General features: G+C 39.6%; 1 protein-coding gene across 3 annotated transcripts in view; it reads right to left on the minus strand.

Moving 5' to 3' along the window:
• Positions 1–12142, minus strand: part of LOC309648103 (zinc finger protein 154-like) — a 202525-nt gene that overhangs the window by 1318 nt on the left and 189065 nt on the right. For 2 of the 3 annotated variants that reach the window (XR_014256471.1, XR_014256472.1), the window contains one exon: positions 7784–10213. The exons of the other annotated variant lie outside the window; for it this stretch is intronic. The gene's annotated coding sequence lies outside the window, so the exon portion shown is untranslated. Of the gene's footprint in view, positions 1–7783; positions 10214–12142 lie in introns of those variants that run through there. 3 annotated transcript variants of the gene reach the window in all.

Consider the following 12142-nt stretch of genomic DNA (forward strand, 5'->3'; position numbering starts at 1 on the left):
CTTTGTGTAAAATAACCCTCTCATTTTAGGAGGTGACTGAGGTCCCACATAGACTGGCAGTGGCAGCAGCCATGGGGGTGGGGGTCTGGGGAGAATGAGGACCCTGAAAACACCCTGGATGGGGTAGGGTGAGTGGCCAGGCTACCTCCCAGCTTGCCTTTCGGTTTTTCACTTCGATGTTGGGGCAGCGTTGGCCTCACCACTGGGTTTTGTTTGTTTTGAAGCAGTCAGATAATCAGACTTTCTATGTGGCTCCTCCACTTATGACATACTTGGAAAGACCTTCTCTAGTCTGATAATATAAAAATTATTATTCTTCGAGTTCTTCTACTACTGTTCTTCTGTTTTTTGGTTTCTGGTTTCACATCTTTGGTCCAGCTGGAGTGTGTGTGTATCTGTGTGTGTCTATCAGGTGTGAAATAGGAGGCTTTTTTCCTAAATGACTACCTAATTTTCTCAATACCAGTCAATGAAAGACCCCTCTTTTCCCAAGTATCTGCAATATTTATTTTCTACTAAAGTCACGTATGATTTTGGGTCTATGTCGGGCATTTTTATTGTTTTGTTCATCTGTCTGAGAATCCATGCATCAATGCCATTCCAAGGCAGATATCTTTTCACACTTGTGAGATCTTTGAATCAGGAGGCATCTAACAAGTCATAGCCTAATAGCCAGTGTTTTTCTTAGTTGCACATGAACCAGTGATGCACCTTATAGTACAGTGTCCTAGATTCAACAAGATGGTAATAATTGTGGCTGTAAAATACGTTTTACCTCCTGGTAGGCCTTATCACACCTCATTACTTGGGCCCACCTTTTTCCCCCTCAGGGTTTTCCTAGGTATTCTTGCTCATTTTTCTGTATGAAATTTAGAATCAGATTATTCTGAAAATAAATCTGAATGGCTTTTAATTAGGATTGCATTAGATGATAGACTAATAAGTGACATTTATATGACATTCAGTCTGACCACTAAGAACATTATGTGTCTTCACAATGACCCAAGTACTTGTATGTGTGTATATCCCTCCAGAGAGTGTGGAAGTTTCCTTTACGTTCATTCTGTAAATACTGGGCGTCTACATTGGAGATGCAGCATTAGACATCACAGACACAAATTCCTGCCCTCAGATTTTTGCCTACATGAGATCATGAAGACATTCTCCTACGTCATGTTCTGGTTTTTCTTACCTTTCCCATTTAGATCCACTATTCACTTGGAATTGACTCTTGATGAATTTTATTCCATCTAGATGGTCAGTTGATGAAGCACCATTTACTGAGAATCTGCTTCACTGCTCACCAGTACTCATATCGTAATAAAGCAAGTGCTCATATATGGGTAGGTATAGATGTATTTCAAAATCAGAATCAGCTTTATTTTTCAATTCAGATCTGGAGTTTGTGGAAAAGGAAGGAGCAAAGAATGACCCTGTTGGTTGGGCCTGAGAAACAAGAAGAGGTGTCAAATATGGGGGAGGCACCTGGAGGAACAGAGTGGGGGTGGAAAGTCATAGTTTTGGACGAGGGTGAGGTTGAGGCAGTTCTTAGACATCAAAGTGAAGATGTAGGATAGGCAGGTGGAGATGAAAGTACCAAATTACATCTCTGAGAACGATTACCTTTACAAAATTTAAATCTTAATACTTTTTTTAAAAGATTTTTTTGATGTGGACCATTTTTAAAGTTTTTATTAAATTTGTTACAGTATTGCTTCTGTTTTATGTTTTGTTTTTTTGGCCGTGAGGGATGTGGGTTCTTAGCTCCCTGACCAGGGATCGAACCCGCACCCCCTGCATTGGAAGGCGAAGTCTTAACCATTGGACTGTGAGGGAAGTCCCAATCTTTATGCTTTTTTGCTTTCAGTTCTTTTGCTGAAATTAAAAACTGCCATTACTGTTTCTTTTTATTTCTTTGAGAATTGGTAATTTTAAGTGTATAATTTTACACTTTTTTAAAGTGTATAATTTTTAAGAGTATAATTCTATGGCATTAATTACATTCAGAATGTTTGCAACCATCACCCCATTTCCAAATTTTTTTCATCACCCCAAACAAAACTCTGTACCCAATCATTCCATTTCTTCCCTCCTCCTAGTTCCTTGTAACCACAAATCTTTCTGTCTCTCAGAATTAGTCTTTTCTAGATATTTGTCCTTTTGCATCCAACTTCTTTCAATGAGCATAATGTTTCTAAAGTTTATGCATGTTGTAGCATGTATCGTAACTTCATTACATTTTATGGCTGAAAGACATTCCACTGTATGTACAGTTGACCTTTGAACAATACAGGAGTGAGAAGCGCTAACCCTCCATGCAGTCAGAAATCTGTGTACACTTTCCAGTCAGCCCTCTGTATCCTCAGTTTCACATCCGTGGATGCAACAACCATGGATAGTGTAGTAGTACATATTTATTGGGAAAAATCCGAGTATAAGTGGACCCCTGCTGTTCAAACCCGTGATGTTTGAGGGTCAACTGTCTAACACGATTGTGTATCCATTCATCTGCCGATGAACAGTTGGGCTGTTTCTACCTTTTGGCTGTTGTGGATAATGCTGCTGTGAACATTCATGTACAAGTATCTGTTGGAATCCCTGTTTGCAGTTCTTTTGGGTATAGACCTAGGAGTAGATTTGTCAGGTCATATGGTAATTTTTTTAAAACTTATTTTTGGCTGCGTTGGGTCTTCGTTGCTGCACGTGGGCTTTCTCTAGTTGCAGCGAGCGGGGGCTGCTCTTCGTTGCAGTGTGTGGGCTTCTCATTGCAGTGGCTTCTCTTGTAGGGCAGGGGCTCTAGACACGCGGGCTTCAGTAGTTGTGGCTCGCAGGCTCTAGAGCGCAGGCTCAGTAGTTGTGGCACATGGGCTTAGTTGCACCAGCATGTGGGATCTTCCCGGACCAGGGCTCGAACCCATGTCCCCTACATTGGCAGGTGGATTCTTAACCACTGTGCCACCAGGGAAGTCCCTCCTCTAAGAGTTAAAATTACCATATGAGGGCTTCCCTGGTGGCGCAGTGGTTAAGAATCCACCCGCCAATGCAGGGGACATGGGTTTGAGCCCTGGTCCGGGAAGATCCCACACGCCACGGTGCAACTAAGCCCATGTGCCACAACTACTGAGCCTGCGTTCTAGAGCCCATGAGCCACAACTACTGAGCCCACGTGCCACAACTGAAGCCCGTGCGCCTAGAGGCCATGCTCTGCAACAAGAGAAGCCACTGCAATGAGAAGCCTGTGCACCACAATAAAGAGCAGCCCCTGCTGGCCGCAACTAAAGAAAGCCTGCCCATAGCAACGAAGTCCAAATGCAGCCATAAATAAATACATACATACATACAAAAAACACTTAGAGGAAGGACAAAATCGTTTTCCACAGTGGTTGCATCATTTTACATTCTCGCCAGCCAAGTACAGGGTTCCAATATCTCCACATTCTCCTCCCAACACTTGTTAATTCTCTCCATTCTTGTTATTTTCTGTTGTTGCTGCTTTTTAAATTGTAGCTATCTTAGATGTGAGGTAGTTTCTCATTGTGGGTTTGATGTGCTTTTCTCAAATGACTACTGTTGTGAAGTACCTTTTCATGAGCTTAATATAATCTACATGCAATAAAACTTAAGGGTAGAGCTTCATGACTTCTGACAAATATATACCCATGTAACAACCACCACAATCAAGATACAGAATATTTCCATCACCCCAAAATATTCCCTTGTCCCCTTCCTAACCATTTCCATCAGCACAAGGCAACCAATTATCTACTAGTCTTCAGAGATTAGATCTACTTTTCTAGAATTTCATACATACCGAATCATGTATATTCCTTTGTGTCTGGCTGCTTTTGTTCAGCATAAGGTTTTTGATATTCTTGGGTATTGTGTGTATCAGCAGTTCATTTCTTTATAAAGCTAAGATTACATTGTATACACATGTGTTGTTCAGCTGTTGGATATTTGGATGTTTTCCAAGTTTGGGCTATTTTGACAAAAACTGTTGTAAACATTCACGTGCAAGTCTTTGCGCACGTATTTTTCATTCTCTTTGGCAAAAAATCCTAAAAGTAGAATTACTAGGTCACATTGTATTAACTTTGTTAAGAAACTGCCCAACTGGTTTCCAAAGTGTTGATAACATTCCCATCAGCAGTAGATGAGATTCCCAGTTGCTCCAAGGCCTCACCAACATTTGCTATGTCCATCTTTCTAATTTTATTTATTTATGTGTGTCTTCAGTGGTATCTCATGCTGACTTTAATTTGAATTTCCCTGATGACTAATAATGTTGAACATTATTCCTGTGCTCATTGGTCAACTGTCTATTTTTTGTGAAGTGTCTTCAAGTTTTTTGCTCATGTTGGGGGCTTATTTGTCCTATTGTGATCACAGCTCTGGATACATGAGCTCTTATATTCTGGATATAAGTCCTTTGAGAGATACGTATCTCTCCCCCACACATAGACAGACACGCGTTGGGCATATTTTATCCTGTTTTCTTGGATGTGTTCGATTGTTTTTGCTTCTATGATTTTGATTATGACCTACTTCAAATTTATTTAGTGGGATAGTTTGATCTTTACTTCTCACTAACACACAGGTTCACTTGGAGATAATTCCCTTGGTGGTAATTCTTTGAGCTATACATTCATTCATTTAAGACCTGTGTACTTTTTCTATAAGTATGTAATACTTAAAATAGAAGCTTATATTTTTTTAAAAAACAAACAAGAAAAGGGACCTCTCTGGTGGTCCAGTGTTTAAGACTCCAAACTTCCAATGCAGGGGAATGGTTTCCATCCTTGGTCAGGGAAGTAAGATCCTCCATGCCTCATGGCCAAAACATAAAATAAATAAATCAAAGAAAAAGAAAAGAAAAAAGAAAAAATACTCAGAGACATTTTCAGTATTAGTTTTCTGAATTTTTAGCTAGAAGAGTCAGATTGAAATGAAAGGCATGATTCATGAGTAAGAGTCTTTTTTTTTAAATTGCTGTGAGAACACTTAAGTCTTTCTACAAAAGTAATATGTATTACTGAGATGAAATCAATATTATATTTGCATATTTATTAATAACTGAAGATCACCAGGCTAAGTTAATTAACTCAAGCAAATTTATAAAAATGTCTGGTAATTCCCTGGAGGCCTAGTGGTTAGGAGGCCGTGCTTCCACTGCAGGGGTCGTTTCTGGGTACAATTCAAATTTTTAATTTTGCTTTTGGACATTTTAAAACAAATGTCTGTGACAAACCCACAGCCAACGTCATTCTCAAAGGTGAAAAACTGAAACCATTTCCTTTAAAATCAGGAACAAGACAAGGATGCCCACTCTCACCACTATTATTCAATGTAGTTTTGGAAGTTTTAGCCACAGCAATCAGAGAAGAAAAAGAAATAAAAGGAATCCAAATTGGAAAAGAAGTAAAACTGTCACTGTTTGCAGATGACGTGATACTATACATAGAAAATCCTAAAGATGCTACCAGAAAACTACTAGAGCTAATCAATGAATTTGGTAAAGTAGCAGGATACAAAATTAATGCACAGAAATCTCTGGCATTCCTATACACTAATGATGAAAAATCTGAAAGAGAAGTTAAGGAAACACTCCCATTTACCACTGCAACAAAAACAATAAAATACTTAGGAATAAACCTACTTAAGGAGACAGAGACCTGTATGCAGAAAACTATAAGACACTGATGAAAGAAATTAAAAATGATACAAACAGATGGAGACAGATACCATGTTCTTGGATTGGAAGAATCAACATTGTGAAAATGACTGTACTACCCAAAGCAGTCTACAGATTCAGTGCAATCCCTATCAAACTACCAATGGCATTTTTCACAGAACTAGAACAAAAAATTTCACAATTTGTATGGAAACACAAAAGGTCCCAAATAGCCAAAGCAATCTTGAGAAAGAAAAACGGAGCTGGAGGAATCAGGCTCCCGGACTTCAGACTATACTACAAAGCTACAGTAATCAAGACAGTATGGTACTGGCACAAAAACAGAGATATAGATCGATGGAACAGGATAGAAAGTCCAGAGATAAACCCACACATATATGGTCACCTTATCTTTGATAAAGGAGGCAAGAATATACAATAGAGAAAAGACAGCCCCTTCAATACGTGGTGCTGGGAAAACTGGACAGCTACATGTAAAAGAATGAAATTAGAACACTTCCTAACACCATACACAAAAATAAACTCAAAATGGATTAAAGACCTAAATGTAAGGCCAGACACTCTAAAACTCTTGGAGGAAAACATAGGAAGAACACTCTTTGACATAACTCACAGCAAGATCCTTTTTGACCCACCTCCTAGAGTAAAGGAAATAAAAACAAAAATAAAAAAATGGGACCTAATGAAACTTAAAAGCTTTTGCACAGCAAAGGAAACCATATACAAGATAAAAAGACAACCCTCAGAATGGGAGAAAATATTTGTAAACGAAGCAACTGACAAAGGATTAATCTCCAAAATATACAAGCAGCTCATGCAGCTCAATATCAAAAAAAACAAACAACCCAATCCAAAAGTGGGCACAAGATCTAAATAGACATTTCTCCAAAGAAGATACACAGATTGCCAACAAACAAATGAAAGGATGCTCGACATCACTAATTATTAGAGAAATGCAAATCAAAACTACAATGAGGTATCACCGCACACAGGTCAGAATGGCCATCATCAAAAAATCTACAAACAATAAATGCTGGAGAGGGTGTGGAGAAAAGGGAACCCTCTTGCAGTGTTGGTGGGGATGTAAACTGATACAGCCACTATGGAGAACAGTATGGAGGTTCCTTAAAAAACTAAAAATAGAACTACCATACAACCCAGCAATCCCACTACTGGGCATATACCCTGAGAAAACCATAATTCAAAAAGAGTCATGTACCACAATGTTCATTGCAGCTCTATTTACAACCAGGACGTGGAAGCAACCTAGGTGTCCACTGACAGATGAATGGATAAAGAAGATGTGGCATATATATACAATGGAATATTACTCAGCCATAAAAAGAAACGAAATTGAGTTATTTGTAGTGAGGTGGATGGACCTAGAGTCTGTCATACAGAGTGAAGTCAATCAGAAAGAAGAAAACAAATACCGTATGCTAACACATATATATGGAATCTAAAAAAAACCCAAATGGTTTTGATGAACCTAGGGGAAGGACAGGAATAAAGATGCAGATGTAGAGAATGGACTTAAGGACACGGGGAGTGGGAAGGGTAAGCTGGGACGAAGTGAGAGAATGGCATGGACATATATACACTACCAAATGTAAAACAGATAGCTAGTGGGAAGCAGCCGCATAGCACAGGGAGATCAGCTCGGTGCTTTCTGACCACCTAGAGGGGTGGGATAGGGAGGGTGGGAGGGAGACACCAGATGGTGAGGATATACGTATCCATATAGCTGATTCACTTTGTTATACAGCAGAAACTAACACACCATTGTAAAGCAATTATACTCCAATAAAGATGTTAAAAAAATTTTCATATCAAGCTTCATCTTTGTGATATTATTAAAGGTCCTAATTGAATTGAAAATGCAAAAAATAAAAAATAAAAAAAATGAAACAAATGTCTGTACCTTGTGTATCCCACTGCAAACACTACTTCCACTTTCCCCCCAAGAGGTATGTACTAACATGAGTTTCTAGGTTAGTCTTTTCTGACTTTTCTATATGTTTTCATATGTATGAATCCCTACCTAATATAATTTCTAGCTTGAATATTTTTGAACATGGAATCAATAGTATATTTATTTTAAGTGTATTTATTTATTTTTGGCTGCATTGGGTCTTTGTTGCTGCGCGCAGGCTTTCTTTAGTTGCGGCGAGTGGGGGCTACTCTTCGTTGCAGTGCGTGGGCTTCTCATTGCTGTGGCTTCTCTTCTTGTGTAGCACGGGCTCTAGGCACGCAGGCTTCAGTAGTTTTGGCTTGCAGGCTCTAGGGCACAGGCTCAGTAGTTGTGACTCACGGTCTTAGTTGCCCCACGGGATGTGGGATCTTCCCGGGCCAGGGCTCGTACCCGTGTCCCCTGTATTGGCAGGTGGATTCTTAACCACTGCACCACCAGGGAAGTCCCCAATAGTATCTTACACTATAAATTCTTCTGTTGCTTGTTTTCAGCTCACAATATTGTTTTCAGGATTCATCCATGTTGTTACATGTGGATGGAATTCATTCTTTCTCACCATTGTGTAAAATAACTTTGTATGACTGAACCACAGTTTATTTATCCATTCTACTGTCAATGAACATTTGGGCTTTTCACTGTCTACGCTATTATGACTGTTGCTGTCGTAAGTATTATTTACATGTTTCCAAGTCTATTTTTATATAAAAATTTTTTCTACAGTATAAATCTGGGAGCAGAATTGCTGCTTACTAGATTATATAAATATTCAGGTTTCCTAGAAAATGCCAAAATGTTTACCCAGTGCTTGTTTGAATACATATTCCTAAAAGAAATATATAATTCTTTTTTTCCATATTACTACCAGGAATACATCAGACTGATCTGCCAGTATCATTGTGGTTTAAATTTGTATTCTGATTACTAATAAGGTTGAAAATCTTTTCACATGTTTGTCATTTGTATATATTTATCAAATTCCTTGTATATTTTGTTTTTTTTAAAGATAAAATTAAATGTCTGTAGAGAAGTGTATTGGCCATGCCAATATGATCGTGCCAATAACAATGATAAAAGGAATTAGAAAACAGTCTGCCTCAATATATACCCCCCAAAATTCCAAAGTTCAATATCATTTTCAAATAAATGATACATTTTTAAACCAAAATTTGAGAATTTAAAAAACATTTTTCATAATTTATGCAGCAGTGTATATAAATACATCCAAGTTGTTACTCGATAAAAGTTTACTCTTGTGTATTTAAATCTTACAAAGCACATAAAGTTAAAACCTTGGTGTTATTCAAACTGTGGATGATAATATGTATGTAGTGGCTTTTAAGGAGCATTTTTATTTTACTATTTTTTAAAATAAATTTATTTTTGGCTGTGTTGGGTCTTCGTTGCTGCGCGTGGGCTTTCTTCTTAGTTGTGGTGAGTGGGGGCTACTCTTCATGGTGGTGCGCAGGCCTCTCATTAAGGTGGTTTCCCTTGTTGTGAAGCATAGGACCTACGTGCGTGGGTTTCAGTAGTTGAAGCACGTGGGCTCAGTAGTTGTGGCTCGTGGGTTCTAGAGCACAGGCTCAGCAGTTGTGGTGCACAGGCTTAGTTGCTCTGTGGTATGTGGGATCTTCCTGGACCAGGGCTCGAACCCATATCCCCTGCATTGGCTGACAGGCATTGCCTGTCTCAGAAAGGATAAAGTCTCCAGTCCATGAACCGAGTCTTGCCCTGAGCTTTGTGGGCAACTTGGCAACTTGAGGAAATCATGACTCACGCTGTGTTTAGAGAATAATTTCTCCCCAGGAGTCCTGTGACTGTCCTATTTATAGCCAAGTCTCTAATGATTTAAGAAACAACTGAAGGACTGTTGTTGTATCAATTAGTACTTCAAACACACCAATGAGAGCAGCAGTTTATTGTAAAGCCCAGAGCCTGAATGAACAGCAGGTAGAGTGGTGACAACAATGATGACTGGCTCACTTCAGTATTTGCTATGTTCTTTTCACCCTTTGGGTGTTGTTGGTGTCTCTTTTACATGTGGTCTCTTCTGTCTCCCCCTGCATCAGTCTGTTTCTTTGAACACACCTCATTTTAATCAATCTTCTCCCCCAGATTCCATATTGATTTTTTTTTCAATAGAGGAACGTATGATTTTTTAATTTTTGGTTGCGTTGGGTCTTCATTGGTGCATGCAGGCTTTCTCTAGTTGCAGCAAGCAGGTGCTACTCTTCGTTGCGATGCATGGGCTCTAGGCGTGCAGGCTTCCGTAGTTGTGGCACGTGGGCTCAGTAGTTGTGGCTCACGGGCTCTAGAGCGCAGGCTCAGTAGTTGTGGCGCATGGGCTTAGTTGCTCTGCGGCATGTGGGATCTTCCCGGACCAGGGCTCGAACCCGTGTCCCCTGCATTGGCAGGCGGATTCTTAACCACTCCACCACCAGGGAAGTCCCCATATTGATTTTTTAATAGTGCCTTTGTCATACATTGTGACACCTCTTTTTCTAGCTTCTCTTCGGCATTCTTCCTTTTATATAAGCTTTTAGCTTTTAAATCTAAAACAACATAAGAGGTATGATATAAAGTTGAATTATATGTTATTAGGAGAGAAATGATTTTCGCTTTATGGTATTATGCCTTCCCACCTAGAGAACATGATTATATTTTCTATTTCTGCAGGCTTTATTCTATGCCCATCAGTGAAATTGTGCAGTTTTCTCATTAAGGTCATATACTTTTCTTGTTAAATTTATTACTAAGTATTTTCTAGTTCTTGATCATTACTGTGAATAATTTTCCCCCAGAAACTCATTGTGGATTTATCAATGAAATGTACCAAATCTGTTTTTAAACAAATTGCCTAAATTTTCCAGTTATATAATCACCTACCCAACCAAAAAAAATTCATCTCCTTTCCCAGATTTTTAAAAATTTTTCATTATTTTGTTTTCTACATCTGTCTAAAACACACACAAAAAAATTAAAAAGTATAAGGGCCTATTACCTCTCAATATCAATGTAACTGGTTTTAATAATTCTTAAAGTTTAAGTGGTTTTATAATATTTTATATATTAAATTTGCCTGTGGAGAACTTGGAGTGACTTTTGGTGTGAGTTGTAAAGTCTGTGGCTACACTCATTTTGGGGCATGTGTTTCCTCATTGTCCTGAAACAACTAGCATTCCAGAAGTCTTGGGATATTTGCCCCCATGCGTTTGCGTTTCCACAGTGTTGTGAATTCAGCAGGACTGCCCCCATGGAACTCAGCCTCCACTGAAGTGTGAGTGGGTGCGACCTGTATTTTCCCAGGTGGCCAGCAGAGGGCGACCAGCCTGACTCTCATGCCAGTGCAGGCCCTGTCTTCTGCCCACAGGCTTGGCCCTGTGCACACCTAACAGGCATTAGGTCTACACAGGACCAGCCAGGTCTGGCTTCGGGAATATGTGGACGTGCATCCACACTAGAGGAGCAGTTTTCCTCGAGTTGTTGGGAGGTTCCACCCTTGGAGGGACAGGTGAGGAAGATGTGGGGGGATGCTTCCTGCTGGGGGCTGAGGGATGAGGGTAGGGGGGGTCCATCTTGAGAAGACCCATCAGAGGAAAAGCTTGGGGAAGAATATTTTACTTAGTCATGTGTTTGGTGCAGGAGGAGCCCTGCATCCTTTTAGGGGGTCCTGATCAGTTTTCCAGGTCACTGATTCGGCTGATTGTGCTTTCACTGATGTAGGGTCCGGGCAGCTTCGTCTCACACTAACAAACCACATATGTGTGGGTCTGTTCATAGGCTCCCTCGACTCTTCCTCACAGCCTGATGAGTTTATTTCTGGGATCTCCATTCAATTCCAGTCATTTCATTGTATATCTTCAAGCCAGTATCACAGTGTTTCCCTCATTGTGGCTGTGTAAGTACATGTGCAATTGGGAAGTGTGAGCCTTCAAATTAGATTTTCCTCATGAAAAAAATTTTTTTAGACCTGTGGGGTGTCTGAATATTATATATTTTGTGGGTTCCGTTTCTGTTTCCTCATTACCTGAATGTACCCCTTCCCTCTTTGCTTATGACCTCACGTCCCTATGACCTCCTGATTGTTTTAAGGTGTCAACAGTATGAACAGAGCTTCCATGTAAAAAAGGGTCCTTGCTTTTGTCTGGATAGTTTCTGAAAACAATTCCATGACTCTTTGGAAGCTTGAAAGATGGTCTTCAGTGTTGGATTTGATTGGCTTTGGAACATGTTTCCAAAGGGTGTCTCGAGGGGCCTTCAGTGTGTTCCATCAGCAAGGAAGGAGATTCTAGGTCCATCTACCTCATTACAAATAATTCAATTTCATTCCTTTTTATGGCCGAGTAATATTCCATTGTATTGCCACATCTTCTTTATCCATTCATTTGTTGATGGACATTTAGATTGCTTCCATATCCTGGCTATTGTTAAGTAGTGCTGCAATGAACATTGGAGTGCATGACTCTTTTTGAATTATGGTT

The sequence above is a fragment of the Balaenoptera physalus genome, assembly GCF_965194825.1.
Source record: "Balaenoptera physalus genome assembly, chromosome: 19".
Lineage (NCBI taxonomy): Eukaryota > Metazoa > Chordata > Mammalia > Artiodactyla > Balaenopteridae > Balaenoptera > Balaenoptera physalus.